This window comes from Carassius gibelio, chromosome B7 (genome assembly GCF_023724105.1).
Source record: "Carassius gibelio isolate Cgi1373 ecotype wild population from Czech Republic chromosome B7, carGib1.2-hapl.c, whole genome shotgun sequence".
NCBI classification, from domain to species: Eukaryota; Metazoa; Chordata; class Actinopteri; order Cypriniformes; family Cyprinidae; genus Carassius; species Carassius gibelio.
Genome location: NC_068402.1, coordinates 30,705,203 through 30,732,493, shown reverse-complemented (window position 1 = coordinate 30,732,493; position 27,291 = coordinate 30,705,203). Strand labels below are relative to the sequence as shown.

The 27,291-nt window shown below is 37.3% G+C and overlaps 1 protein-coding gene across 1 annotated transcript in view; it reads left to right on the top strand.

Annotated features, from left to right (window-relative positions):
* ankrd11 (ankyrin repeat domain 11) overlaps window positions 1–27,291 on the top strand; it is a 134,772-nt gene that overhangs the window by 31,152 nt on the left and 76,329 nt on the right. The window contains exon 2 of the mRNA XM_052561301.1: window positions 10,398–10,479. The gene's annotated coding sequence lies outside the window, so the exon portion shown is untranslated. The remainder of the gene's footprint in view (window positions 1–10,397; window positions 10,480–27,291) is intronic.

The following is a 27,291-nucleotide window of genomic DNA, read 5'->3' as shown; positions in this document are numbered from 1 at the left end:
TTTTGCAACGAGCCTTCAGCGCGTGCTGAGTGAGCGAGCGCCTTAGGGGCCGTTCACATATCGTGCCTAAAAACGCATGGAAAACGCTAAGCGCGTCTTTCTCCTGAGGCGTCTGTCTTTGCTAAGCAACAATGACGTGCTCTCTCCATGAGACGCGGAAATTTCAGCGAAGGATAAATGGATTTGCAGCTCTAAAAATCGCTTGCAGTAGCTCTGCTACTGAATTTATTTCAAAATTGCAATCCATATACAACTATGATCAGCTGTTCCTTCATCTTGGCTGAGCTCTCAACGTTGTTACGGGAAAGGATGAAGCTGATTGGTTGGTTCTTGTCACATGACCCGCGGTGCGCTTGCGGCATTCTGAAAAGTTTAGATGTTTTTACATTTTGCTGTATCTAAAACGTACCGAACCGAACCGAACCGTGACATCAGTGTATCGTATCGAACCGAACCGTGAATTTTGTGAACCGTTACACCCCTAATATATATATATATATATATATATATATATATATATAGCTCAGCCCTAACACACATGCATTGCAGCTTTGAGTGCAAGAAATGCATTCTCTGTACAGCCGCTGACTCCATAGCATGTGGGAATGGTTTTGGTGATCTCAAGTTTGATTGCTGTCGAGAGCATGTTGGCAGACATGTTTCCATGTGTTTATCTTCTCAGATGTGATTTGAGGCCCTATGCCAGCCATTTCCATCAGAACTACTAATGGACTAGACCACCTCATATTTAACAGTGGTTTCTCTCGTTTCTCTCTCTCTGCCTCACTCTGTGTAGTTGAATGTCACGAAACCCATTGAGAACATGCCTGAGTTATATTTTACACCCCACCCCATCTCTTATTACATCATCTCAAATGATGAAATATGTATATGTAGTACTTCTTGAATCAACTGTATTGGGAAGTAGGGCTGTGCAAAAAAATCAAATGCGATTTTCATGCACATCTCATCAGTAAAGCCACTCTTGTGATTAGTAGTAAGAAGTAGTGGGAGTAGTAACACTGACAAGCTACACAAAATCGGTTTTCATAATTGGAAGTGGAAATTTTTTTTTTGTATCTTTTTCATTGAACTATGGCACTGTGTAGTAAATGCTACTCCATCTGAATGCATGTGCTGGAGATTTACTACTAATCACAGGAGTGGCTTTACTGATGAGATGTGCATGAGAATCGCATTTGATTTATTGCACTGCTCTAAGTGGGAACTAATGTTAAGTGAAAGTTTTTTTTCTAGACATACTCTCAGAAAAATGGTTGCAGGAATCAAATTTTTCATGTTATCTTCTTCAGATTTGAAATAGAAACTCATGAGACGTGACTTTCAAGTTTCAACCCATTACTTTTCTGGATTGCTGGATTGTAATTTTCAGAGGTGAATCCCAAAATGGGGGTGCAGGTTAACTGGTTAAATCAAATTTATCTTGATCATTTGAAATATGGAATTGATATACTATGAAACCTACTGTAACCCCATACTTCCTCCCCAGCTTAAACTAAGCAGCGGGATTTAGAATGACAGTTACCCAGAGTTGAGCTAAGCAGGAAAGACCTAATGTTTTTTTTTATCAGTGTAACTTTGTTGCCACATTTGAGTGTTTTATGAACCTGTTATTAGACTAATTCAGGCTTTGCAAAGAAACTGTTAGTGAAGGATGGAGCAGCACATGCTATATTTGACCCAACTTTAAACCGGCAGCTTGTGAATAAATGGAGAAAATTGCTGTTTTTCAGTTCAGTGTTTACACACTCTTAAAAGCCCAGCAGCAAGTAAATCTTAGTGTGATTGTAGAGGTCAGAAAAAGATGGAAAAACCCAAATTATGATTTTATTTAATAATTTTTTTTTTTTTATAGTGTGAGAACTTAAAATAAGAAGGGCTCTTTGGTACCAATTACCGGTTTGATGATAAGTCATGATTAAATTCCCCACAGTTCTTTATTATCGCTTCATATTTTAATTATCATTAAAACAGTATTCAATTGCCTTGTCAGTCATGAGAACAGAGAACTTGTCAGTCACGTTGTCATTTAAAATCCAGACATCATGTTATTGTTTTAGTGTTTAGGCAAACAATGTCATTTTATTTGTTGTTTGTTGATTTTAAATATAATATTTGACAAAACAATTCATGTGCCAGTAGTTTTTTAACCTTTTCAGCACATTTTAACATTTCCATGATAATACTGATAACCCTAATCATTTTGATTACTATAATCGTAATAAGGAATTTTCATTCTGTTACATCTTTACTGTTTTGAAAGAACTTCCATATAGTGTTTTGCTCTTTAAACAACACAAACACCTGAAGATAAATGTATAAAAAATATATACATTTTATTATTATTATTTATAAATTCCGTTGTCGTTTCTTTTATGTAAAAAGGCTTGTGCACTCAACTGTTTGCGAAATGGAGCTTTGTGCTCGTGTATCCTACCTCCACATTCGGTACAAATCCAAATATTCCGTAATATTTCCATATTTCCATATTCCAATGCAATGTATCTGAATGCTAAACTATTATTTATTATGTAAATTATTCGGTTGTTAAGTGATGACGTAAGAAGCGCTGTTTCCGGGTCCAAGCCTCAACTCGCTTCACTTGAGAATACGACCTCAGCAGCCGTTTATGAGCACTGTTTATTCATATTAATCATTTAAGCTAAATGCTTTCAAACTTACGGTATACACTACAGTCTCCATGCTCACAGCGTCCCAAACACAAATAATTTTTATATATATTTTTTTAATATTTATATTTTCATTGTCTGCCTATCTGGGACTTTGGTATGGAGTTAAAGGTTAAGATGATAACTTTTTCGCTAGTATTCTGTCACATTGTGAGTTTATATTAGCACCTTTTGTTGTTTTCTCGTGGTAACTAATAGAGCGTTTGGACACGGAAGCGCTGCTATGTGACATCAGACTTAACAAGCGAATAGGTTTTGTACTTTGGTTCCAACGGTGACACAGAGGGGGGCACGCTGATCTTTGGTTCACTGTATTTTATTTGAATAAGTGTGATCACTTCAACTGTTTTCTTATACCAGCAGAATCAACTTTAGACACTTACTGTGTTATTTTAATAATGCATCACTGTATAAGCTCAGCTCAGCCCCCCATTTATCTGTAAACTAAATCAAATATATTTCAAGAATTTATTCTATGTATGTATGTATGTATGTAGGCCAACTGCAGATTGTATATATTTAACAATGTAATATTTTGTATTTAATTTTTTGTCTATATGTATGTGTGTATATCTTTGTGTGTGTGTGTATTGGTTTAATGTTTTTATTTTTAAGAGAGGTCACCTATATTTCTATATTAACTGGTTGGTGTGATTGGTGTAGATCGTTGTGTAATTTGAGTATTTCAAGCTAGTTTCACAGAGCATGATGTTTTATTGTTAACAAATGCTGTTTTGTAGCATGGCTAATTATTTGAATGCATAAAAACAACTCTTTATTCAAAAGTTTGAACACAGGAACGGGAACTGTCCAAACTGTTGACTATACTGTACAATAATATAGCCTACACATAAAGAATCTTGGCGGATATATACCTTTTTTTACTCCCTAATCTGTATTACTGGTTGCCCCAAGTTGAGTCTTAATTGTAGGGGAGTACCCTCAATTTATCCAGAATCATGCAGTTCTATTTTGCAGCTATAAACAGCTCTAAAGAAGTCCTGATTTTATGTAACTTGTTGATTTTTGTATATGATATTCAGCTCCAACACCATTCCTGATTAGGCCGCATGATTTCACGCCTGTTTCATTGGTGTGTGACAAAAACTACGGGACAAGTTACGCACCGAAATTTGTATGGATCTAGAAGTAGAATAAGTATGTGAGATAATAATAGTGATGCTTTACCTCCGGAAGCACCACTAATTATAACAGACGATATATTGCACACCCATACATTCACGCTAAACTGGTCTGGGAAGCTTAAAATATAAATAACTACTTTTCTACCTGATCTCAAACTGGTTTATACAAACATTTAAGTTGAGTGACTTTTTTTCTTTGTCATTTCAAGTTTTTAAAAGTTCTAAATGACTTGTTCGGCATATCATCTCTTAACCTGGTGGTCTTTCAAGCTGGAAATTCCGGTGCGTTTAACAATGGATTGTTGATGCGTGTATGAGCGGGGAGCCGAGCTACTCTTTTGCCTCTGTATTCTGAGGATTTTCTTGGTAAGATTACGGTTTCATTTTGAAGCCCCATTAAGAGGAAGTTCTCTCCACTCAGGATTAATCCAATCTGGCACATTCCTGCTGGGAGAATCCGCAGAGTTCTGATCCTCCCAGACACCCAGTCTGAGTGAGGACTGCCCTTGATGTGGACTCTTCTATTCTTACAGTGACCGGAGGGTAGTATCTTTTTCAGAAAATGCATAACGTGTTTTGCCATATTTATGCTACAGACAGAAATGATATTTCTAATTGTTTAGATTGTTGAAGTGGTGTGCTACATGTTTTTCAAAGTGATCCAGGGCTTAAAGTTCTCCGGCACCATTACTCAGTTGTTAAAAGAATCAGTAGAATACAGTAGAATTACAGCCCTAGATTAGTTAAAATATTCCTAAATACAACTGCATTGTTTTACTTTTTGTAATAGACAAACATTTTATTAAAAACAGTATTAAAATAGTCACATTCTAGTGAACCAAGTATCTGTACTTTCTCATCTCATAAGCTAAATGTATTGTCACACAGCTAGTGTCGATAAGCGATGATGTAGCTCATAATTTTCCAAGTGTATGATACAGCTTTCATTCTGCAGGTCAATCATATATTAATGAAAAAGAAAATCAGTTTGAATAAAGCAATAACTTTGCCATAGTATCCTTTCAAATGTTAAAGTTGTCACAGTAATTGCATACTTTGTATTTGTTGCCCCGCCCCCGGAAAAAAGTTCAGGCTCAGGATTTTTTTTTTGCTTTAACCCCTGATGATTTAATTTGCTTTTTTTTGCCTGCCAGTTGATGAAATATGTGAAATAACCCTTCAAGGGGGTCTCGTGAGTTTTCTCATTTATTTTATGACCCGTATATATTATGTTTGATGTTATAAATCTTTCTTTTTACCTGTTGTTTTTGGCAGAATGGTAGATTTAGGGTTTAGAGTGCTGCAGGGAATATGTATATTTGTAGGCCAAAGCAAAGGAAAGCGTAAGCATTTTAGCACCTAGGGTTTTATTGTCTCGAAGTGAATGTAATTTTTTTTTTAATGGGTTTTTGGTTAAATGCCTGGAATGAGGTCTGTTGATAACACAAGCTCAGAATAGTTTTACATTTTATTCTACAGCATACAACATGACAGCATATCTGATTAACCACTCAAATGTGGGCCAGCACATACTCTATGATGGCCCACAACATACTGTTGAAAGTTCACACACAATGCCGTTTTGTTGAAAAACAAAAAAAAATAGCAATGTTATGAAATGCAGTCAGAACTTTTGTTTGTTTGTTTTAACTTGAGCACACGGTTTTCAGACTGCTGTGTCACGTGAGAAACTACAAAAGATGCAAGACATGAGTGCAGTGGTCAAACACATCCGTTAAGTGCATATTTATTTAGAAGCACAATGGAAAACCAGTGCAGTAAAATGTATAAACCTGTAAAGATTTACTATTGTATGTTTGATTTTATATTTGCATGAAGGTGAAGGTCTGAAAGGTGCTGTTACTACTACTGGCGTTAAACTTTCAGTTATTTTATATTTGAATTGCCTTGACTTTTTTTTGTTGAACTTGAATGTAAAACTGAATGTCTACGTAATATAAATATTTATCATTATTTGATGATATTTCTGAACATATGGTTTGCTACAAGTTTGTGCAGTAACTTTCATATTTCATTCTTTTGTTCTTGAAATTGTTTGTTACATTATCTTGAAACTGTCAACATTCCGAAAAATAATTCTGGATTTTATTTTTTGTCAGATCTCCCTGCCCTAGTAAGGGTAGAGTAGACATTGCTATCAAGCAAGGCTGAAACGATACCTCAAATACCTTGAGTAACTTGATTACAAAAAATCGATTGAGGCAAATTATTTGCCTCGAGACTTTGTTACTGTAACTACACATGAAACAACATGTTTCACCACGGACCATTATTACTGACGCACAAACCAATAAACGCTGGACCATAGACTGTATAAAAATAAAAAACTCTGAAAACAAATTTAAGACCATAAATCAATATGTTGACTAGTTATGATATCCCTCTGTTAGCTATGTTTTGTGAAAGACTAAGTCCTATTGTGCATAAAAATATCACAGAAAGAAAGCGTGCCAGTTTTCATCTCTAAAATCAGCATGATTTCAAATGTGATGCTGATTTCATGCATCCAGTCAATAAACAAGTTAATATTAAGAGACTTACATTTTAGACACTATAGGCCTATAGCCTATTTTTGCTTTATTTTGCCAACAAGAAATATTTCCAAACACAGCCACAGTGTTTTTTTTGCGTCTCGGAGCAACATGAGTAGCCTGACTACGTCAGACTTCCTGTTTCCGCTCAATTTAATTTCGCTTCTGTACTCAGTCTGATACAGCGTAAGAGCTTTCTGTTTGCCACCGGTCTGGAAACAGCCGGGCCAATCAACGAACAGAGGGCGGGCTGAGAGCCGTGACGTAGATGCTAAGCGCCGAGTTTTACATTGTAGTTTAGAGAAATCGAAAACCGAAACGACCGCGGAAATGGGAAACGAGACACGGGATGCAATTCGCTCTGTTATGGAGAACATTCAACTCTTTTTCAAACTGAAGCCAGAACAAGAAGAGTGTTGAACAACAGGTTTACAGTGGAATTTCAATCATAGATTTGAGTTCGATGCATGATGCCTGTGCTTCGATGCGGCTGTACAGGCGCATAACATACGTCATAACTAAACGTATCTGATTGGCTTACGGGTAACCAATGATTTTAAACTTCAGACAAGCGCCCCCTAGCGAGAGAGAAAACACTTCTCTATTATGCCATTCCAGAATCTGACTACGAAGCAAAGTGAAGTAGCAGAGTCTGGTATTACCAGGCTACAACATGAGGTGTTTCGTTCCTGAATGAATCAATCGCAGTAACTCACTGTTTGAACAGTGACTTGCACCCACCTACAATCTTTTTGTTTTTAAAATAATCGTAAATATCAGTAATCAAAGTTTTATGTTTAAAATAACAAAATATTATATATGCATTTGTAACTGAAGGTTAAATGCATTCTTGAGCTGAATTAAATAGTGTAAATAGGCCTACATTTAAATGCCTCTTCAGATGCAGCTTCTGTATTTCCTCTGTATTGCAAAGATTAATTTTGAAGATACTGATATCATTTGCTTGGTAACAGCCCAAATGTGTTGTTATAATTGACTGATTAAATCTAAGAATTTCACTCAAAAGATGATGGGCACTTTTTTTTAGAAAAAAAAAGGCTTTATAAAGGTAAAAGTGTGCATAACATTTAAAAATCTATGTAAACTTATTGGAACAGATTCATTTCTATCACTGCTGTGAACTGACCAGCACACAAAATATAAAGGATATCAAAAACTAATTTTAAATGCACGTCCCAATACGTAAAGGGACATTTAAGAGGGTTTATTCTCCAAATAACTCTAATTTCATGTTGCAGAACAATTTGTTCAGAAATTGTGTATGAACTCTTGTTCTCTTGTTCCAGGTTACCTTCCTTTCCACTGACTTCTGCCTCTTACAAAAGCCACAAAGCCTTCCAAGAAGACAGTAGAGGCTTATGTCATACTTGAGCTTTAGTTAGGCTGAAACTTGAAAGTAGGGATGTCAAATTTCGATTATTTCCATGATCGATCGTCGTTTAAATTAACGATCAATTAATCGATTAATCGTTAACCATAATACTGCAAAATGCATCTATTGCAGGCACGCAGTCAGCGGTATGACAGGATGTGCAAAAGCCACACACACACCCAAAACGCTTTCTCACTTGAACTAAAGAGGTTTTAGTCTGAATAAAATGCTAGTAGCAGGATTATAAAATGAATAGATGCGATTATGATCATTTGATAAAATGAAGAGAGCGCGCCATACTTTTGAGGTCATTTTACTTTGTTGACAGTTTCCAATCCCGCACGGAGAACGCTGAACGCGCCTCTTTAAATGGTTTTGTGGTGCTCGTTGTTGTATTTTAAAGCACAATTGCAATGTTTTCAACTGACATTATTGTATTTAAAATAAAATTATCCGAAATGTGGAGCGCGTGTGACTGCGCTGCACATTAAGTGAACTACATCGGCGCTGCTGCACCAAAACACAGTTGCTCACATTAATTTGATCCTGCTGGATTCTGTCCTAGAAAATGCAGATTTTTAAAAATCCAGCATACAGCGCATTAGATCGTGACAGTGCATGCGTGCAGACGAGGATGAGCGAGCGCGGCTTTGGCTAGATTTATTTGGAGGTTATTGCTCATGTCTCATTTGGCACAAATCGAAATGTTTCCATATTCGCAATGTATTTGAATGTTAAACTATTATGTGACTTGTAATGACTAATGTAAACTAGGCTTGTACTTAACACGCATTCGCATATAGACGGAAAAGATGATCCTCTTCATATGAGCAAAAACGTCCTTGGCATAACAGCAGAGTGGACCGGTATACTACGGTCTATTTAAACTGACCAGTGTAACATGAAAACATATTGTTATTTTTATGTTGGGCCTATTACTTAGTAGGCTATAAATTTTCCTTAAAGCATCCCATTTTGTCCCAGGGCTTAGAACCTGTGCCCTAGTCAGGTCCATGCAGAAACTTGTGAACGATGCTCGGCGTCACCGTTTAGTGACAGCAGTGAATGCTCCAGGAATGTGTCGGTCACAGCGCCTATTAATCGCTGTTTTGAATCCAGCAATTATTTATTTAGAAATTATAAGATCTGATTATGACAAGTGTGGTATAAAAGCTTTGTTTATTAGAGGAATAATAGGTTAACTGGAAAATGTTAGATCGCGACCATGCTTTTGGACCCCATAGTCTTCATTTACGCGGCTTTGTTCTGGTTTGCCGGTTGGTCACGAATTTGCACAAATTCAGTATATTTAGGCATTGTTTCTTTTCCTAAATCTTCATAGTCTAGCCCTCTAATTACCCAGGTTTATTTTATTATCTTTCGCTTTTAATAACTGTTTTCGCATCTCTTACTGTGGTAAACATGGGAAGGGAAATTAAAGATTTCATGAATTAAGAATTAGTTCGATTTATTAATTTGTTCCCTTATTTCACTTAAATCATGGGTTATTTAGGGAACAAAATTAATGAAACATGGACAATTGCCACATTAATAATTCGTAGGAATGAATTAACAAGTTGTAGGAATGAATAGACTACCTGTCCTGTCACTGTGTCCCGCAGCCCTGCAAAGCGCACGATATAAAACAGTTATCTGATGAAATGATTAGTAACTACATTTCTATTGCATTTAATGTTGAATAAATTTTATGTTGTTTCTATTTTAATGTACTTTAAAGTTTAAATCACATTAAAAGCTTAATTTGTACATTGTGAATGAATGATGATGCTTTTATATATCGTCACCGTCACTCACAGCCGCTCGCACGTGTTGAGTGCGCATGAGCCGCACGCAGCCCAACATTGAATCGTTTAACCGACCATCGATAGCCTTAATCGATTGCATCTCTTATCGACAATTAATCGATCATCGATTAATCGTTGACATCCCTACTTGAAAGTTAAGCTTCATGACGTGAATGCAATGTTGGGTATTATTTTTATTACTACTATTTTGAGTTATGCTTTGTTTTAATTTGTACTCTCTACTTTTTTTAAAATAGTGTGAAATATATTCCTGTACTTTTTTATAATTATTATTATGTTTTATATATATTTTAAATTATTTTTTATTGATATATTTGTATTTGCATTTTGAATACTATTTGGCAGTTAAATGCATAAAGGGTATAATTTTCGATATGATGGAATAATCTGTAGAATCCTCGATTACTAAAATTATCAAGAGCTGCAGGCCTACTATCAAGCCTTGAATACTGCTCTCGTTGCAGCTGTTGTCATGATGAAACCGTTTCAAAGGAGCTTGTGGGATTGGGTGACAGCGACATAGGAATGTGCCTATCATATCCCAGCACACCAACTGTCCCTGAAATTGTGATAAACCCATTGCTAATAAATGGACCTCTGAGCAAAAGCCACAATGGATGAATTCTCTGCTGTTTTTCACGTTCCGTGTGCTGAAATAAAGCAATACAGTAAAATTAATCGCATTGCATTGAGGAAATGACTCTGTTCAATTTAAAAGGTGAACTATCAGTATTCGGGAGACTAATCTGTCTTTCATTTTGCTTTTGCAGGATTCCTTGGACTTCACAGGCACATCTTCAGCATTTTTAGCTGGATTTTATCCTTTCCCATCTGAAGACGGCCATGGAATCGGTAATTCCCTTCTTTCTTTCTGTTGCAGCTAGTGATGAATATTTGTTTGTTAGTGGCTAGTTCTGCGTTTTTGGTGCGACAGTTGGATAATGAAACACTGAGGAAGCATTACTGAGTCTGCAACTGTCTGACTCTGGCAGCAGTGGGGTGTTTTCTTTAGATATTCTTCATTTTCGACAGTTTGAGAATAGTGACTAGGCACTTTGAGCTGGTGTTTCTCACTTGGGTTAAATAGAGTATGTTTGAACATGTAGCTTTTATTTGTGAATGTGATGCCTTTGAGTTTGTTGGCGCCCCTACTAGTACCAACAGGCAGGTGGACGGCTCAGCTCTGGTATGTGTGCATTAAGAGCAGGGCTTATTGCATGCCTGGGCCCTGCCTGCCTCTGCTTTTGTTAAGGGTTTTTGTTTTTGAGTGTGGATTTTGCGTCTGTGTATATGTGTGCGTAGAGGCTGTTGTGAAAATGGGTCACTGCTTGCAGAGAGCTCGCTGTCTCTAATATCTGGAGTCCCACTCCAGCATACAGCTCATGTGACCATGCTTCTTCATCACTAAGCAGCGGCAGCCAATGACAGTCATTCCCTCATGGAAGCCAGCAGACCCATAGTAGTAGAACAGATAGTGTGCTGTTGTGTACTAAGAAAGGCTTAAGAATAGTTCACCCAAAAATCTAGTTTCTGGTATCACTTACTCACCTTTCAAATTAAGGCCTTCCTCCATGGAACCTGGTACAACCAAGTGGTACACAAAAAGTACAAAGCATCAATCATTCTTGTTGTTTTTCTCTGAATTTGTATTTTGAATAGACTTACAAATCATAGTTTATCTACTTTTGTGTTCCATCAAAGATAGACAGGGTTTTCATTTTCGAGTGATCTATTGCTTGAAGTTTTGTTGTATGTAGCATCATATTGCTACATTTGTGAATGCTATTTTCTCTTAGCATACAGGCTAGCAGAGTGAAGTCAAGCTCCATTTTTACCCTTTTATGTGCTGAATATTTCCTCCATTTTTGTTGTCCCTGTGGAGCTCTGGAGCTCAGAGATCTTCTGGTGTTTACCTCTGAAATCAGACTATATCTGCTTACCATCAGTGGAAACCAAGGTGAATGATCACAAAGCTCATTATGCTGGCAGCTCGCGCTGTGTGTGTTTTCCTCGCCCCCTCCCAAACCCCTTCCACTTCTCCTCATGTGATGCTAGTCACATGGTTTCCAGGCACCCGTAGCACTAAATCAGAATCAGATTTTATTTTTAACCGCTCTAAATCCTCCGCCATGCTTATGGTTAGCAAAAGCGCTTGCTTTAGCCCTCTCTACCCCCATTTCCCCTTGAACCCTGCGTACCACCTGCCAAAGATCTGATCATATTTGCAGCATTAGCTGCTGACTGCAAGAGAGGAGGTGTTTGGTATGGCCACAGATGAAAGGAAGCTCTCTGCTAATTACAAGCGTGTTTTTCTTGCCCTCGCTTCTTTCCAGAGCAGCTCCGTCCCTCAGTGAGATTAGTTTGCATTACTCCAGTGGGGAAATGCAGCCTTGCCAGTCAAATTACATAACTCTCATAGCCAGGCTTGAGACCACTATAGAGGCTTTGTTCCCAAGTCACTCCACCTCCTCCTTTACCCTCTTGGCGGCCCACATGTTAATGTGGTATTGAAAGGGTCTGTGTGCTTCGAACAGGCCCAGCTCTGTGGTGAGAGAGCAGAAAACTTGCATCATTAACATGCACAATGGCATCATGCTCATATGCGAGCACAAAGATTAAAGCAGCAATCAGTCTTTTCCTGTGAAAGACAACTTTGGGTTTTGACTGAGACTTGTAAACTGTACTTCAGGGGCAGTGGGGCTTTCTCTGCGTGTTGGACAGTGTCCTTTTTCTAAATGAGTTAGGGTTTTGTGCTTATTCATTCTGGTTCTAATATGAGTCAGGACAGCAGAAATGAGCAGAAAATGCTTAAGTGTGCACAAAGTTTTGAGTAGTATTAGCATGCAAGAAAATACACATGGATGCACTACACAAATCCGCTGGAAAATAGTTTACCATCTGGGTACCTTTGGCATACAGCATGATTTGGAATGCACCGTAGGCCCTGGGGTTCAGTGCAAGTCCTGCCAACTGCTCTGGTTTCTGATTGTTTATGGTGCAGCTCATTTCAGTTTCAGTCTCTGAGATTCAGCTCAGCACTAATATACTCAGTTTAAAGCAGACACTGAGAACGTTTCCGAGCACAAGGTCAGAGGAAACGCTGCAGGTTGCTGGTGGTTGTGGGTGTGGTCCTCCGGATTACATGCAGCACTCGTGTGCAAGGAAGTGCAGTTCTGAACACTTCACTCGCCTCATCACTCATCTCCCTTCTCTTTTGGCAAAGGAATGGACATGTCCATTTAGTAAATGAAGAGACACTCATATCCAGAGTGATTTGCTGCCAAGACTTTAGAGCCAGTGTTTGTCCTTCTGCTTGTGTCCCACACTGATGGACAACACAAACTCTGAGACCCATCATTTTGGCTCTTGGGAAGTTAAAATGAGGAACAAATCATTTGGGTGCTGTGGTGGGGACAGTGAAGTGTTTGATTTTAGTATGTCAAAAAGAGTTGCTTAGCCTATGTTTTTGTCCTTGGTCTAATTTTAGGATAAAAAGCAAAACAAGATGGCATTTGCCTCGAGCAGCTCCTTTATTTTCATGCAAACATCTTGTTTATTGATACACTGACTTAGGATTCAACTTCCATAGTTGTGTCTCTGCAAGACATCTTGTTTTTGTGGTGCAGCCCTTAAAAGAAAATGACACTTTAGGTGTTTCCCCCAGGCCTAGTAGAGCCACCACAAGTCTTGAGCATCAGACCGTGTTGCTGTTATGCATTTACACTGCTTCAAATAAATGCTAAGCCTACTTGACAGACAAGAGGCCCAATGAACTACAAAACCCAATGGAACAAATTAGAGTTTTATGTTCTAATCTGAGTCAAAGAGCCCTCCCATGGTGCCTCAGGGCAGTCATGATTTTAGAATGCTGGTTCAGCTGTATGGGGCTCCAGCACGGTGATTAAAGTACATTGAGAACTGCGGTGATGGTGCATTGTTTTTCATAGACGCCCTTTCAACTCAATCTGCGATCAGTAATTGGATTCTTTGTAAGTGTAATGTATTTTATCTTTACTATGTCAGTACAGTGGAGGAAGTCCCTGTCTCTTTGCTAATATACTAAATGTATGAAATGTCAGCTGCTGGGGCTTCACAAAGCTGACCGCGGAGCAGAGGTTTAACTTTTGCACGTGGCATTTGCAGAGAGATAGCAGTTAAATGAACAGTTCCCATAGCAAATCAAAATGTCTGGGGTCAGCTGAAGTTACACAAGTTCTAAATGTTAATAAAATCTTGCATGTGTCTCTATCACCAATCGTTTCTTCATGAGGAAAAAAAAAACAAGCATGCAAGCATAAATCTGAGCTTGTGTGTATGCACTCGTGCTCTCCACACACCCCCTCCTTTTCATTCCTCAGTGACGTTTTGGTTTTCCCCCTGCTTCCTTGAATTCCTCTGTCCCTCCCTACATGCCATGCTCCTCACTGGCTTGAATCATGGTGACTGTGCTGTTAAAGTGTTGTTGCTGGTAACAGAACTGATGTGTAACTGTATTGTCCGATCTTAGGTTATGTTCACAGAGTCTGTATTTGGGATTGACAACCGTATGTACTGTTAGTGTCAACAGAAAATCCAAATTAGCCCCGATGCACCGTTCTGATTTTATATGAATGATCCTTCAGTGTTATTCCAAAGGAAAACATGTAATCTTTCATTAAAATATATCTTGCTCAGCATCTGAAAAGACTGAAATTATATTTCATATAAACTGGAGACTGCATGATTCACTTCAGTGCTCAGATATATCATGGATGGTTTTGATCCCGCTAAGAAGTAATGCTATCTAGCCGGAGGTGCTACCAACACTATGCTGCTAGAGGTTAGTGTTTGTTTCACAATTATGTAAGCGATCAGTACTGTGATTGACCTGATCGAAGCGGGACAGCTCATGTTTGAGGAACAAAGGCACAGTTTCTCTGTGTCTGGAGAGAGCATCAGTGCTGTGGATTATTTCATGAAGTTAACAGCTATAACTCCAGCAATAAAGACTTTTAAAATAAGTTTAGCTCCAAACTCACTTTCATACAGCAGTGAGTGTATGAAGTAACTTATGTTTGAGATCCGATCTGGATTATGATTACCATACAAGGCAGAAATATTTATAAGCGATGCAAAGCACACTAGCAAGAAATCAGACGAGTCATGTAGGCTATCACAATTGTGCATTTATTTAGTAACATTTTATCTGTCAGTAACTATCATCTCTTTATACCTGACTGTCTGATGTTCATATTTAGCTTCATGTATGTCATAAAATGTCTTAATCATTGTTTTTGTTCGGGAGCTCCCTCTGCTACTCAGTCATATTTTTGATAGAAAATAAAAAATATAGAAATGATCATTCTTTTTAAATGTGTTGTATACTGTGACTTCAAATAAACAGAAATAGATGAAACTGAATATGTGTGCCTCTGTTTTGTGAAATAGGCTATCGGTAATTACCACTTTATTTCTGAGACAAATTTTCAATTCTGACAAGTTAATTATGATCAATGTATCATGTGTTGTAAAACTAGTAAAACATTGATGCTTTTCAATCCTTAAGTAAACAACAAAAAATTAAAACTAATGGACGCTTTTGTGATGTTTCTGCCAATTTCCCTTTTTTGGTACAATTTTCAATAATTCCACAAAGAAAAGGCGAAAGCACGCCCACGCATTTCGGATGGCATGCAAGTCCACTCCTGAATCCTCTGAACAGACACATACACATAAAATTGACAAAATACCCAATCCTATGTGATGTGTATCATTATATTGGATCCATGCATCAGGTCTTAAAGGTCATTAAAGATCATCAAACAACAATTTTAAAAAATCTTTATTTAATTTATACAGTAAACACTGCAGTGTTATTTTCCCTAATTATTACATTTATGTATTTGAATACTACCAACCTTATTTTATTTGTAACACGTTCTGTTTTATATATCTATGCTTGTAATTTGTGTATTTGTTCTTATTTTTACAGGTTGTTCTGCTGTCTCTTTAATCATGTTTAAACTTTCTTAGTTAATCTGGTATTATTTGCTTTGGTAACAAAGAAGTATTTCGCTTTAAGTAATAAATGGAAAGCAAGTTAAATTGAAATATTTTAGTTTTCGTGCTGATCCAAAAAATAATCCAATCCGTGATAAGCAAGTTAAATTGAAATGTGATCTGAACCGTGAGATTTGTGATTCGTTGAACTTGTAGTTAGTACTTAATGTGTAAGCACATATTTTTCTAAATGGCAAGCAGTGACTTCTCGCACCTTATTTGAGAGCTATTATTGCAGTTGGGGAGCTGCTCTGTGGATGCAAAACCAGAGATGAAGGCTTGCTTACCAGCATCTGACCATAATGACTTTGATTTTTCATTGTCTATGTTAGACAGGCTTTGGTTTAAGGAAATAGTCAGGGGTGCACATAATTTTTTCAGCCTGGTTCTCATAAGAGAACCTGGAGATTTGGTTTTGATTCTCACACTGCATATAGCGTGACCCATTAAATATAACTATTAAAAATGAATAATAGTTATAATATTTTTGCACTTTATTCTATATATATATATATATATATATATATATATATATATATATATATATATATATATATATATATATATATATATATATATATATATATATATATATATATATATATAAAATAATAGTAAATAAACTAATCAATAGTGTGTGTAATATTATTGAAAATAAAATGCAGTCCTAGTATTAAATACAAATAAATGTATTTTATAGGATACTTAAAAATAAAATGCTAATATTTACTACTACTTTCTTTGTTTGCCTCTTTAAGAAGAATCGCTTTATGTATTCCCCAATTTTAAGACGCTGTGGATAAAAGCGTCTTTAAAAAATAAGCATTTTCATTATATTCAAACTTAAAATCAGCAGGCTTTTATTTTGGCAGGTTGCTGGCAAGTATAGTGCTTTTAACATTTTGTCCAAATATCTGAATTCCTAGAAAAGGGCTGCGATCTGTGTTCTGCTCCCAGTCTGCTTGGGCTGGTCCCACAGTCCCTTTTCCCAGCACGGTGCTCTGTGACCTTGCTGTCATGTGTGCCTCATCTGGTCTCAAGCCAACAGCACTCTTGGGGTGGAGTGTCTTTGTTCACAATCCCTCAGTGTGCATGCATGCCCTTCTCTTCTCTCATAAGAGGTGCTGACTTTTACTGTGATACTTCCATGTGAAAACAAGAAATTGGGTGAGAGAAGATTCTAGTGTCTTCAAATATCCAGTGTCCTGCTGTCAATATTGTCAAATTTTCATGTTGCAATTTTAATTGCTAATGCATTTATCACTGTATACGGTATTATCACGGTATTGCCATTTAGTTTGGCAAAAGTGTTTTGTTATAAACAAACTGGTAAGAACTTTTTCTTATAACAAAAATAATTGATTATTTACATACAGTAAGGTAATACACAAAAATGTATAAAGTAAAAAATAAAATAAAAAACATACAGATTAAAGTGCAAAAGAATTATAAAGACCAATAAGTAACACTTTACAATATGATCTCATAAGTTAAAAATGATAACAAGCAATAGCTATATTTGCAACAGAAGCTATTAATCTTTGTTTTAAAAAATACAGCTGTTAATTCAGTTGCACCTTTCGATTTTAACAATATGTAATTTAATATTGAATTGACCTAAGATTAATGAATGTTTAGAATAATTTTTCATTGGTAGTTCATGTTAATTAATAGAGCCTTAATGTAGTCTAAAGTGTGACCAAACAATAAAGATTCCAAAAAATTCTAACAATATTTGTGGCAAGTTGAAGTCCAGATTAAAATGTTACATTCATACTTACTAACTGGCATTAGCCTTGGTCTGGAACATACTCATTGTTAGAATGTGAATGCAAAAAAATTATACAAGCTCTGTTTCATGTTTTCTGAAACGAGAATTCATAAAGCAACACGAAAACACTTTGCGTTGCCACAGGATCCTGTAGCAGATGTTAACATGCATTTTTTTTTCCCAATTGAAGATGTTAACTATGTACAGTAGGACTGCATGCATTGTGTTGGCCTAGCATTTTGGTGTGTTTTTGTATACTTTATGGCTTTGATTTCTGTGATGTGGAAAACTTGAACGTCAATGTGGAATCCAGGCCTATAAAAATGTTAATTGCTGTATAATGCTGAATATTTGGTTGAATAAGTCAAAAAGTTCCATACAATTTATATGGGTGTAAAAAAAATATTGATACACTGGAGTATCATGATATTTTGTTTGGCGATACTGTATTGATTCTCAAAAACTGAATATTGATATGAAAAAAAATAAAAAATAAAAAAAACATACAAGAGTAGTGACAGTTGTTACGTTTGGAGTTTATATCCCGACCGCTAGATTGCGTGTGTGACAGGAAATACTAGCATTAGGGCATGCCACTGATGCACAATAAATATCGGCTGATAAATGCACATCTTGATAAATGCACATTTTTACCTCCCACTAAAACAGTACAATTTGACATGACAAATGCTACTGTAAAGTTATGGTTTATTAACGTCTACACCTACCACAACCCTAAACCTACCCTTACAGTACTGGAAATACAGTAATTATGTGTTATATTCGCGGTTGTAGCTAGAAGGGATACATCTACAGGAAACCAACAATAACTATTATTTTCTACCATTTAGATTGCGTTTTTATTAAAGTCTACACGTACCCCAATTCTTAACCTACCATTACAGTAATGCAGGTACATTAAATATCGTTGTTTAGCATTAGAAAAAGGAATGCGATTCCCGTTCATTATCAACATGGATTTGCGCAGCTTGTCATTTAACAGCGGCTCTGTGTAGGGCTGGCCGATATATCTCACGATATGATCATGCGCATCTAGTCATTAAATCTGGTTCCGTGATTACCGCTAAATCGCCATCACCTGCTTATATTTGGAGTGACATTTAATAGACAGAGCCGTAGATCACTGACAAGCTATGCAATATCACGTTCATTATCCCAGATGAATCACCTTCAATAATGAACGCAATATTGCGTAACTTGTTATTTATCTATGGCTCTGTTTATTAAATGCCGCTCCCTTTGAAAGCAGGTGATGGCGATTTAGCTGTAATCACGGAACCAGATTTACTGACTAGATGCGCATGATCATATCATTAGATATATCGCCCAGTCCTAGCTCTGTGTCAAAAGGTGACATACCATGAAAATCTGACTTTTCCAGGTTTTAAGTGCTATAATCAGGTCCTTGGTGCATCTACCAACCAAGGAAACGTGAAAAAGATTAACTGAGTAACTTTGTTTTGGTAAGCCTTTTTCTGCAAGCATCTGAAAAATGAGCATGTCTGATTTCCCTCTCCTAGTGATGTTGCAAAGGGACCTCATTATAATATTACCACCCCTAAATCTGCAGATTTTAACCCGTGGCACTGTCTTTTTGATTTTGCAAGCGAAAACCAGTTCTTACTTTTAATGCCATGGCAAAAATTTGAGAAAAGCATGCTAACTGTTCGTCCTTTGGCTGCACTGACGAGAACAGAACACTATCTAGAGTCCCAGCCTCAGAAGTGACAAGAGAGCAGTGGATTTTATTTTTTTTTACTATATATTCCTGCTGCCATCTAAAATTAACATGCAGTTTATTTCCCAGCTGTTTACTTTCACAGACATAACCAATTGTTCTTGTAACCCTTGTGTTATTTTACGAAAACTTTTTTGTGAATGAGAACTTAGTTTAGTACTCACATGCTATGACAGCCGCTTTCTGTACGTGTGCTTTAGATGTGTGCACTCAGAATATCGTTTATCAGAAATTTAAACTAATATGATTTAAAAGACATTTTGTGTGTGTTTTAGCAGGTATGAGCTGTAATGGCACAGCTCTATTCTGGAAAATGGGGCAGGGAGCAGCAGCTTATTTTAATTTAAAGAGACAGGCACAAAAAATTGTGTTTCTGCTTTCACTCAAAATAGGCATTTTCACAAAGATATAATAATGATCTGTGGGGTATTTTGAGCTGAAACTTCACAGACTTAAAAAAATAAATGTGTAAAATAAACATGATTTTACTTTCAATTACAAAGTATTTTTCACAAATAAACATATTTAATAAAAATATAATTAAAAAGGAAGTAAAAACCAACATTGCACTCCTCAATCTGGGAAATTTGTGTGCATTGGGAATCACATTTTTTCAAATAAAGCCAGTGCAACACTCATTTTACATACAGCACAGTGAAAATTACATTAATTATGTCAGTCTGCAAAAGCATGAAGTGCAGCATAATTTGAAATAGCAAGTTTAACGTTTTTTTCGATCGCACGTCTCGGTGAAGTTGAACACTTCTCTGATCATTCAGGATACAAATGCACACTTCGCAAGATTTCACAGCTGCATTCAAGTAAGTTTGCAAGGTTTTTTAAATCAGATGTTATTAGCCATTCAAATATTTATTTAAATGATGTAAATGAGTATTTGCTGAATGCTGACAGCAAACAAGAAAGCATTATAAGTTTGCCTTTCTGTTACTAACAATATAAAAGCAATTGTTATAATACTTTCTGTATACATTTTAATTCCTGTAAACTGTAAACGATGACAGCGAACAAGAGAGTGTGTTCAGACACTGTCGTTCTCAGTGCCGTCAAAATAAAAGTCCTGCCACGAACACATCGATCAAACAGAAGAACTAATTGGCCGATATATGGCCCTTGGCGATATATCAATCAACCACTAGTCCACATTGACTTTTTGTAACATTTTATTCATTACCTCCATTTATGATAAATCTACAATAAATGATAAAACACGGAATCAGGATTTTATTGGGTCCTAATGTTTGCACAATCTTTCTGACTTCAGATTTTCACACTTACATATTTAATGTCTTAATATTACCTGTATTGTTGGTAGAGTTGTTCCGATTCCGATACTAGTATCGTAAATATCTCCGATACCACAACAAATTCTGGCATCGGCATCGGCGAGTACATGAACCCATATACCGATCCGATACCATTTTCTTAAAAAAGACCTAGTTATGACCGCAAGCTTTGCCTAACCGCTGCACGGTTCTTCTTCGCTGCTCAAAATGCATTGAAAACACAGGAAGTTGTGCTGTGTTGCCACAAGCAACCCCTGTTTAGAGCAGCGAAGAAGAAATGAAAACGCGTTAGCAGCCCTTATCTATATATGACTGGATCACTCATCACATTCTAAACTGCCAAAAGACAGTGAAGCCGCTACTATATTATAGATCAGTGGTTAGCAGTATGTCTCTGTAGTACCGGTAGTTACAGACTCTCGAGTATATTCAGTACCGGCAACTGCGTTCAGTCGCTTCCGTGTAAGTCAAAACGCAGGGCTCCAGACAGTAGCCGAATATATACTAGTGTCTGTGAATATTAAACTGCAAAATACTATTTAAATATTACTCCCGCAAAATCTACATCTCTGTGGGTGACTGGCACAGATGCGCGAGAGCTCGCTGTTTTGTAGTCTCTGCTGTGTGTCATGAGGACACGAACGCATAAACCGTCACTTCATGAGAATTTACCGTTTCATTTGAGAATACTGTCATATCATAAACACAGACACTCAAAGATCTTCATGGCAGCCCATTAAAATAAATGTTTGGTTTACATGAGTAAATTGACAATATATAAAGCTACTGTTGTAGCCTACAGTAATAATAATACATCTCTATAATAATAATAATTATGCCTAGATGGTTGCTTGTTTTTTACTTGTTTTTTAATTGTTAGAGATTATCTGATTAATAGATCTTTTTTTATATTCCTAGACTTATTTGTTGCAGTTTTTTTATACAGTTATATTGTAAAACTTAAATACCTTTTTTAGTTTGCGGTGTTAGATTTTTGGCTGCATTTGAAGTTCTTTTTTGCATAAGAAAATAAATAATACTGTCAAATTCATGTTAGATAATAAAAATACTGTAATAAATACAGTAGTTCACCATGTATTTGTTCATGTTTAATTGAGGGATCTGTCTGAAGCACACCATAAAAAAATTCTAGCAATTTACACAGGGCTAGTAGTATATACAGCTGTATATACAGCTGTATATACAGATATACACCCAGGTATCGGATCAGTACTCGGTATCGGCCGATACCCTGAGCCCAGGTATCGGAATCGGTATCGGGAAGAGAAAAAGGGTATCGGAACATCTCTAATTGTTGGTTGCTGTTATGTGTTCCTATTGTACTAGGGTCGGATCACATGAGCTCTCTTTCTAATACCAGTCTCTGCCTCAACTTTGTGGCATTCTCAGTAGTCACTGTACTCTGGAATTGCCAACTTTTGTTGAAAATAAATCACTTCCGATATCTTTTGTCACTGTAAATCGCTCACACAATCTGTTGTGTTCCACCATTGTAGCAGATAAAAGGTTAGCAGTCAAGGAAGCATTTGTTGAATAAGCCCTGTTGTTCATCTAATCTACATTTTGTTTGGTCTCCGTATAGAGTAAAGTTTTCTTTATAGAGAGAAGATGTTCTGTTCTGTTGAATGTTTTAAAGCTGCTCTTATCTGAGAGCATTCTTAAAGCAGGTGGGAATGTTTGTGTGTATGTTCATAACCTCATTCTAGTCTCACTGAAAGAACTGTGCTTGCTTGTGTTTTGACTCTAGAGTCTAGTTGGAGCTCCTCCGGATCCAGGTGTACTTCATATCACAGGGCTTGCAGTGACAGCAGCCATGTTTGTGTGTGTGTGCCCTATCCCAGTGTCTGCCTTTGATTCCTGCCAGCTGAATGGACAGAACCAGCACAGAATGGGCCTGAACTTGTGGAGAGGAATTTATGTTTGGAATTGTGGCTTTCAGTTGTTTCTTTTCTTGGTCTTCAATGACATGTGCAGTTTGGTGCTTGTATTTAGTAGGGCTCAGGGATTTATGCTAAATATGTACAATATAGTTTTTACTTTTTACTAGCTATTTATAATTATGGAACATGGTGAATGTTGCAGTAGTTTTGTTAAATTTTGGGTCCTTAGTTTCAAATAGAACATGTCTGATTCAGGGTTTTTCCTGCATTGGAAATATTTTGGCTGCCACCAAAGAAGTCTTTATTACGCTTTATTTCATCATTTAATGTGATTTCTGGGTGATGACTGGGGAGCATGCGATGAGCGTATGGCACATGTGTTGATGACTGTTTTAATACCTTGTTTCTGTGATCAGACTTATCACTTAAAGGGTTAGTTCAGCCAAAAATCAAAATTAGCCCGTGTTTTACTCACCCTCGAGGCATCCTAGGTGAATCCAGTCAGAGTTATATTAAAAGCCAGATCTAATTCGGTATCGAAGTGATGACACGCGTTATCGCGCGACTTTTTTACCGGCTGTTTTGAAGGAAGATCAACATTCGCGACGAAAACATATGTGCAAACTGTAATGAAGCAGAGATCAGTTAGTTCCTCACTTTCCGCGCTGACGCAGAGATCGTTTGCTTGCTTCAGTTAAAGTATAACGTGCCAAGCTTTGTCGACTCGTACATTACACATCACACGCTGATGTCACGTGTCCTTACGGGATCTTCACGGGTTGTGTGTGAAAGCACGCACATATACTGGGTCATCACTGGCAGTGTGAAAGTGCCAAATCTAGCGACCAGGGAACAATTGCAGGAACATTTTACCCCTGTATTTGCCGGAATGGCAGTGTGAAAGGGGCTTCTCTGTCATTCCGTGAAAAACAGAAAGCAGGAGTAAGAGAAAAGTGTTTATTACATTATATAATGAAATTAATTATTGTATCTTACGAAATATGGATATTTTGCTTACAAAAGTGCATGGATTCACTATAGGAGGCCTTTATTCATGCCCCGGGGCCGTGTGAGGCATGTTTTATTATGGATGCATGAACATTATTTGATGTCTTGTGACTGTTCAACAGAAACAACCGCCAACTGCAATGATAATGCTTGGAATAATCAGGGCAATTTTTTTATATAACTTAATATGACTGGTCTGAAAGACGAAAGTCATATACACTTAGGATGCCTCGAGGGTGAGTAAAACACAGGCTAATTTTCATTTTTGGATGAACTAATACTTTAACCTTTTTTACTTTTGTTTTAAATGCCTTTGTTACATTCCAATGATCTTACGTGGATTTTCTACTCAAAATTATGATTTTGAGTATCACTTGTGGACTTTCTGTGCAAGGGCTCTCTTCGGCTTTGAGTGTGAATGAAATAGACATTATAAAAGTGTTTACAGCTCCATAATGCTCACATCTCCCCATTTTTGGTATAAAAAACTCCGTAAATTTTCTCCAATTTAGCACACATTTGGATTAAAAGCCTTGCTTGTTTCTTTGTATTTATTTTGTCTGTACTTGTCATGCAGTTCACATTAGGGCTGCAACAAACGATTATTTTGATAAATCGACTAATCGTTGATTATTTCACTGATTAATCAATAGAATTTGATTGATTATTCAGCTCATGCAATTAGTTAAAATACTGTTATACATAACAAATGTTAAGAGGACTGTTTTAGTAACATCTCTGACTTCAATTTAGTAGCAAAAAAAGCTTTTATTTTTATTTATTTTATTTTTATGGTTGTGAATCATTTTAAACTGTCCATTTAAATGAATGAATTTTAAACTGATTATATGATTTATCTGCTTGAAAGATAAAAAGTGCCTGGTTGACAATTACATATTAAATTTAGATAAAAATATGTATATTTAGTGGTTTATTACATCTATATTGGTGCATATAAATAATACATGTTTGTATTAAACTTGGTTGATTTAGTAAAAAAAAAAAACTACATTGTGCAAAAACATGCATTGATTATTTTGAACTTGTATTGACTTTGAATCTAATTAGCTACATCTAATCTTATTGAATCTAATTAGCTACAATGGTTGCCTGATTTGAAATAAAATAGCCAGTTGAAGCATTTTAAAGCAAAAACAAAAAAAATACAAAAATAGACTGAATATCATAAAAGAGCTACAAATATTTTCTCTGATGGCATTCGAGTTTCTTTAAGAAGGGGCTGGGACATTCTGGGCATCTGTCGGTAATCAGCTGCACAGTGATGGAAAGAAGTCATAGTTCGACTTTGTGGTCATTCTCTCTGCTGGAGCCGAGTAGGGGCCAGCAGCCAGCCGCACAACAGACGAGGTGGCAGATGGGGCCTGCTCAGAATTAACCCTTCCCACGCCACACATGCCCCATCTGTCCAGCCTAGCAAGCTTAGTCCGCCATCTTACTCAGCCTCCCCGCTTCCTTCTAGCCTGTCCGAAGTTCGCATGAACTGTTCAGGTCTCTAATGGGCGGCAGGCCGGCAGAAGGACATATGGCCTTCTCCAAAATAGGAAGTCCAGAGCGCTCCCCTTGTCTGTTTGAACCCTCCCCCATTTTCCCCTCATCCTGTCCCACGAAAGCTTCCATAGAGGCTTGTTTTGCTCTGGTTTTTGTGTGTGCAGACACGCCACACCCTGGAATATCAGTTGGCAGGCAGCCATCTCGGTCAGATGACTTAAACTGGCACAGCCCTCGTCTGTGTGGAACACTTTTCACATGAAGAGGCTGGCCTGTATAACATGGTAGTCCAGTTTGTCTCCGTGTTTCTTTTGCTGCTTGTTTTACTGATATGTTTTTGTCATTTCTGAGAAAATGTTGCAGATGGATTAACATTACTTGGATGATTTATAGGGACTATAGGGTAATTGGTGAGCAGAGGGTCTAAAACTTCCCCTAATCAGTGATTGAACGAGCAGTGAGCCTCACTCTGATTTCAGAAGAATAGCTTTGTTCTTGTTCTTGTGTGTTTTAACTGGATTGGCAAGTTGGTCTTCACTTTTATTGTCTTCTTTTGTTTTAACTGGGTCGTCTGCTTTCACTAGTGCCAAGTGTTAGGTAAAGTGCATAGTTTCTCGTATTGTTGAGATTATCAGTTGCTAAGAGGAAATGCCATCAGTATAGCAGTGAAATCACAAGTGTCATGCTCTTGAAAAGTCTGTTAGTAATTTGTCAATGAGCAACGAGTTTAAGCAACAACCAAGACTGACTGTTGGCAGCGGGGCCATTTGAGTTCACACAAATACAGTGATGCAATACGATAAATGCAAATTGGAGTGCAGAAAGTAAAGTTCCTGTGATTCACTTTTTAATACAGTTGAATTCCACATTCAAGTTTGAATGCCTGCTGGCAACCCACAGTACAACCACTTGGAGAACTCCAGTGATAAAAGCATTGCTAGTATGAGCATCTTTTTATAACATAGTGGTAATCTGCACTTTTATGCAGCTGCATAGCAGAGCAATGGATAGAAGAGATCTGAAAAAGTGATGTAAGGATAATGCTTTGACTCTGTACTTGGCAGTTTTCCCCTCTGCTCGTGGGACGTCCCTGAGGTTCGGTCACATCTCTAACTGAGAGAAGCAGAAGAGAGCCTGGAAAAAGAACTAAATTAGATGGTTGTCGAGAAGGAGACCGGTCTCAGCTTTTTGTAAAGTTTTTGTGTGTGTGTGTGTGTGTGCACTGCTGAGCTATGAAAGGGAGCTCTTTGTATTATAAGCCCAGCGGCCTGACCTTTGTCCTGAAAGGAGATCCAGGAGTTGGCCAATGTCACATTGCTCACCCCTCCTGCTCTGCTGGGGGTGCACGGCAGTTCTCTCGGTATTGCTTTTGTGCAGCTCTAGTTGTAATTTTTACTCAAGCAACCTTTCAGGACACAAGTGGCCTTTTCCATGACCTCTCGCTGGGTCCTCTGACTTCTCAATGATAGACAGAGGAGCTTTACACCCTTCCTAAATCCCATTGTATTGTTCATTGGACAGAGGGAGAGACTGCCGATGGTCCTTTCAGATCCAGATGTGAGAGTAATGGCTGTTGTGTGGCCTCAGATTGCACCCAGGAATGAATAAACAGTTAAAGTTGAAAAATGAAAACAAGAACCATGTTGGTAATAAATAATATGGAGCTACTTGCCAGTTGACCCCAAGGAGTATGTACAGCTGATACTTTTTAAGTAAATCGGATCAAAAAGATACAGTAGATATAAAGTAGGTGATGAAATGCTCATGTCACTAGGTCACTGAAAAGAAACTCCATTAAGATGGGTCTTGCTGGTTTCATGAAATGTGGAGTTCTGAAGAACTATACTACAAATCAAGTTAAAATCAACAGGTTCAGTGACTGACTAATATTGAAAGCTTTTCTTTTTCGTGGTCTACTTTGCAGATTAAATTGTCTGCCGTTCTACAGCAGAGTCTGCCAGACCCCTGCAGTGTCAGACTTGGAAGGGGTTTTCTATCCTTGTCACCAGCTCTTGTTTGACTTGGACTTATCTCCAGGCATGTAGAAAAACCCAACCACAGAGACCCATTCAGTAAATTAGTGTTTAATGCTTTTACTACATGTGCTAACTTGTGTATATTTGCTGGTCATACTAGGGCATTGGTGAAACTCTAGATCAAATTGAGTTAATTTTAAACGGGTGGAATATAGGTACTATTGGTCATTTATTCTCTGAAATAATCTTCACGGATGAAGAAATGGTTTGTTGCTGTCAGGTTCTTGCTTTCAGCCTTTTTTTGACTGAAAGGAATGTGTTGTTCTTACCATTTCACTGTGAACTTGGTTCAGAGAGCGCCACATCCGTCTGTTTTTGTCACCGAGGCACTCTGTGA